The 5,297-nt window shown below is 40.8% G+C and overlaps 1 pseudogene; it reads left to right on the top strand.

Annotated features, from left to right (window-relative positions):
- The first annotated feature begins 1,125 nt into the window (after positions 1-1,125).
- LOC103743559 overlaps positions 1,126-5,297 on the top strand; it is a 10,573-nt pseudogene continuing 6,401 nt past the window's right edge.

Genomic DNA, 5,297 nt, shown 5'->3' with positions numbered 1-5,297 from the left:
CATGCCTTGGCTTGAACATTAATCTTCCTAGTGCTTTTATTCAATGAAAACTGTGCTTTCTGCATTGCTTTATGACCTACTTGCTCTTCTTCAGAGTAGATCTGCAAAATATTCACCATAATGGCCACACAAACATTTCTACATTAGGATGTCTTGAAATTTTCTCCATCAAAAAAGTTAGTCCGTGACTCTTCAAGTTAGCCTTGGCCAACATTTTATGCTGTGGGTATTATCTATACAGACTCTTTGCCAAAATTTCCCAGTTTCTGCTTAAGTCCTTATCTTCCTCTGGAACTTCTTTGTTTACAGCACTATCTTCCAGGGTCTTACTAAAATGGCCCATTCATCTCTGTGTACTATCCTGAGCTCCTCCATTTTGTGTAAGACATCTTGGTGAGCAGTCCTAGACCCTACCCTGGACTGGGGCTAGAAGATCTGGGAAGAACTGGGGAACACATCCATATTATCCTGGGAGGCCCAGTTGAGGCTTATCTGGCTTTTGTGACTGCTTCTCTGGCTACTGTAACTGCTTTCTTGCCCACCTGTAGGAACAAACGTGTGACTGCTTGTCTCTAAGTAAATCTTGTACCAAGAGACTTTACCTATTAAAGCTCCCATCCCATCCCAGTTAGTGTGGCATTCTCTAAATTGGCACAGAGAGTGCAGTTGCTGGTAAGCTAAATAGATTCAGCTGATTGGGACCTTTTTGAGTCTGAGTGGTCTTTTCCCAGTTATTTTGAACTCTGTAATATTTTCTTACAGCAATCAATAGATTTTTCTAGCCCAAATTTTAAAATTTTCCACATTCCTACAAAAACACAGGTGGTCAATATCTTCAGAGAAAACAGCCCACTCTCTGGCATCAAATTCTGTATTAGCTACATTCTTGTTGATGTGATAAAACACTGTGACCGAGGGAACTTGTAGAAACGAGAGCTTATTTGAGTTTGCTGTTCCAGGTTCCAGCGTGATTAGAATCCGACATAGAAGAAAGGCATGGTGAGCATCCAGAGAAGGAGCAGAAGAGTAAGCACTTACATCTTCAAGCAGGCACAGGAAGCAGAGAATGACTGGAAATATCACAAGGCTTAAGAACTCTCTTCCAAGAGTGGCAGCCGCCCGGGCATGTGGCAATGGGTTCAGCAGCAGCTGGGTTTAACCCACCACATCAGAGTGACACAAGAACTATTTACATAGCCAGTAATTTTCCTCAGAATGGCCTTTATACACCTCAATAGTTTATAGACAACTGGATCATTTCATCCAAGTATACTGTATGGCACTTTGTTCCAAAAAATCTATTTGAATAATTCAGAATAGTGGGAAACTTTTATTTTCCTATAATATTTTTGATTCGGCATATCATTGATACATCTACCAATTCAATTACCAGTGGACTACCATTATTCTTTGTGATAACAGTAACTGGCATAAAACAGGGATATGAAGATTGGCTACAACATAACTTAGATAATGAAGTAAATGGAGCTCCTGTTTATGTTGGTCAAAGTGGCGGCCTTGTGAAAACTAGATCACAAAACATTCGAGTGGGTAATACTGTTCAAATAGCCAAAGATGAGATTTTCCCTGCAGATTTGGTGCTTCTGTCCTCAGGCTGGCTTGATGGTTTCTGTCATGTTACAACTGTGAGTTTGGATGGAGAAACAAACCTGAAGACACATGCATCATTTCCAGAAACAGCAGTATTGCAAATAGATGCTAGATTGAACAGTCTCATAGCTGTGATAGAATGCCAACAGCCAGAAGTAGACTTGTACAGATTCATGGGCAAATAATAATAACTCAACAAATGGAAGAAACTGTAAGCCATCTGGAACCAGAGAGTCTCTGGCTTCCTGGAACCAGATTAAAAAACATAAAAGAAAATTTTGGTCCTGCTATATACACTGGAATGGAAACCAAGATGGCATTAAATTACAAGAGCAAGTCAGGGAAACCATCTGTAGTAGAAAAATCAATGAACACATTTTTGATAATTTATTAATAGTCCTTATTTCTGAGGCCATCATTAGTACTATCTTGAAATACACCTGGCAAGCCGGAAAAAAAAATGGAATAACCTTGCTATAACCAAAAAACAGAACATCAAAGAAATAGTAGTAAGATTCTGAGACTTATTTCTGATTTCCTTGCTTTTTTTGGTACTCTACAATTTCAACATCCCAATTTAAATTTCTTGGATCATTTTTTATTGGCTGGGATCTTGTTCTGTATCATGAAGAATCAGATCAGAAAGCTCAAGTCAATACTTCTGATGTGAATGAAGAGCTTGCACAGGTAGAATATGTGTTTACAGATAAAACTGGAACCCTGACAGGAAATGAGATGCAGTTTTGGGAATGTTCAATTAATGTAATGAAATGCCAAGAAATTAATAATAGGCTTGTACTGGAAGGCCAATCCCAGATTCTGCAGACAAAAGCTTAATTTACCTCAGTAGTTTATCCCATCTGAACAACTCAGCCCACCTCACAGCAAGTTCATATAGACCAGTCCTGAAAGTGAAGCTGAACCAATCACAGAACATGGTCTCTTCTTCAAAGCTGTCAGTCTTTGCCACACTGTACAGATCACCAATGCTTAGATTGATGGCATTGGTGATGGCCCCTGGCAATCTAGGCTGGTCCTGTATAGCTGGAGTACTATGCTTCTTCCCCAGATGAAAAGTCTCTAGTGGGAGTAGCTGCAAGAGTTGGCATTGTATTTATAGGCAATTCTGAAGAAACTACAGAGGTTAAAGTACTTGGGAAACTGGAAAGATACATATTACTTCATATTCTGGCATTTGATTCAGGTCATAGGAGAATTAGTGTAATTGTTCAGGCTCCTTCCAGTGAGAAGTTTTTATTTGCTAAAGGAGCTGAATCTTCAATTCTCCCTTAATGTATAGGTGTAGAAATAGGAAAAACCAGAATTCATGTAGATAAATTTCCTTTGAAAGGACTGTGAAGTCTCTGTGTTGCCTACTGACAGTTTACATGTGAAGAGTATGAAGAAATAGACAGACGCCTCTTTGAAGCCAGGACTGCCTTGCAGCAATGGGAAGAGAAATTGGCTGATGTCTTGCAGTTCACTGAGAAGGACCGGTTTTGTTGGGAGCTATAGCAGTGGAGGACAGACTACAAGATAGAGTTCAAGAAACTATTGAAGCATTGAGAAAGGCTAGTATCAAAGTATGGGTACTTACTGGAGATAAGCAGGAAACAGATGTTAGTGTGAGTTTATCATGTGAACATTTTCATATTATCATGAACATCCTGGAACTTGTCAACCAGAAATCAGCTGGTTGATATCAACAAATGTTAACAGTTGAGGCAGCTCGCTAGAAGAATTAAAGAGGATCATGTGATTCAGCATGGGCTGGTAGAGCATGGGACCAGCTTATGTCTTGCACTCAGGGAGCATGAAAACTATTTATGGAAGTTTGCAGGAATTGTTCAGCTGTATTATTCTGTCATATGGCATCACTACATAAAGCCAGTCATAAGACTGATAAAAATCTCACCTGAGAAACCAATATCATTGGCTGTTGGTGATGGTGCTAATGACCTGAACATGATACAAGAGGCACACGTTGGCATAGGAACCATGGGTAAAGAAGGAAAACAAGCTGCAAGAAACAGTGACTATGCAATAGCAAGATTTGAATTTCTGCTTATGTATTCAGGTTCAAGTCTCGTTTATTGAAGCTCAAGCAAGAATTTTTATAGAGAATGAAAACAAAGGAACACAGACTGCAAACCATACATCAGTCAGAGCATAAGGGCTCTGACGCACATTAAAGGAGGAATCTCTGATTATAGAAGAATAGAACTGTATGTAGAAAAGAGAGCAAGGCCGTGGGCCAAGGCTATCTAGCAAGGCTATCTGGCCCCGGCTTTAAGCCAAGGTTTTGGGCCAAAGTTGTAAGCCCCGGCTGCGAGCCAAGGCTGTGGGCCCCGGTTGCCTGCCAGAGTTTCCAGGCCAAGGATGTGGGCAAAATGGAAAACTGCCAGCTCAGGCCTGTCAGCAGTTTTGAGAGGTAGCTGAGACTCAGTTGAACCTCAGGCTCCCAGGCTCCCAACAGGTCCCCGTTTTTTATTTTATAGAGCTTAGGGATCACAGATTGCTCTACCCTTAGGGAACTGCACCTGTCTTAGGTTGGAGTATCTTTCCCCAGGTGCTTACCCATCATTGGATAAGGTAGCAGCAATAGGCTACCCTCCTGTCTTAGGTTGCTACAAGGGGAGATTCTCACGTACCTGTCTTTGACTGTCCAGTTCATCTCTCAAAGGACATGGCTAGTAGTGCCATCATAGCTACGTGTCCCAATCTGCTCTTTTCTAAACTCTTGCTCCAAAAGATCAAGGCGATGGTAATAGGCCTGTATGGGTTTAGCCAAATGGAGCTCCTCCATCCGATGTTCAATAAAAACTAACAGCCTTTTCACTAAAAACGGCCCAAGTGTAAGAAGAAGCAGGATAACAATTAGAGATGTCATAGAAGGAATCCAAGAAAGAAAAGGAGAATCCAGCCATCTAGAAGGGCTCTGATAGAAATTATGCAGCTTGTAGCTGATGGTCTTCAGGGTCTGTATATTCTGTTCCACCAATCCCGATTCATTGACATAGAAACAGCATTCTTCCTGTAAGAAAAGACAAGTACCCCCCTTCTCCGCAGTAATAAGATCAAGGGCTCTACGATTTTGAAGGGCAACTTGAGCCAAAGAAGTTAATTGGCATTGCAAGGATGCAAGGCTACTGGCTGTAGAATCTATAACTTGCTGTAATTGGAGGAACAGGATGTAGCAGGAAGAAGCCATTGCAGTCTGAAAAAAAGCAGAAAGAAGAAAAAAACATTTCTCAGGGAGCCTCATTTTCCCTGGAACATTGATTAGTATCTATTTGCTTTACTAAGCGTTCAGGCAACCAACGGGCTGCGTCATGTTGTTGTGAATAAATGCAGACAGAACCTCTGCCCCATATTAACACTGGATCTGGGTCATGCCATGGATTATCCAGAGGGTCTTTCCATTTGACCATGGCATAATGTCGTTTTGTTTCTGGATGCCAAAAGCGATCTGCAGCTGATTTACCATGAGAATCCAATTTCAAAAAATTCAAAATAAAAAGTACATGATTCAATAAGTTCCTGGGGGATCCCCTACTGGGATACCACTCCCCCCTTTTTTATTTTATGCAAATTAGTTTTAATAAGCAAATGAGCTCTTTCAACTATGACTTGTCCTTGTGGATTATAAGGGATACTGGTAGTATGCTGTATAAACAAAGTATTAC

This window comes from Nannospalax galili, unplaced genomic scaffold (assembly GCF_000622305.1).
Source record: "Nannospalax galili isolate Female #2095 unplaced genomic scaffold, S.galili_v1.0 scaffold1442, whole genome shotgun sequence".
Lineage (NCBI taxonomy): Eukaryota > Metazoa > Chordata > Mammalia > Rodentia > Spalacidae > Nannospalax > Nannospalax galili.
This window is presented reverse-complemented; position numbering and strand designations above follow the sequence as displayed.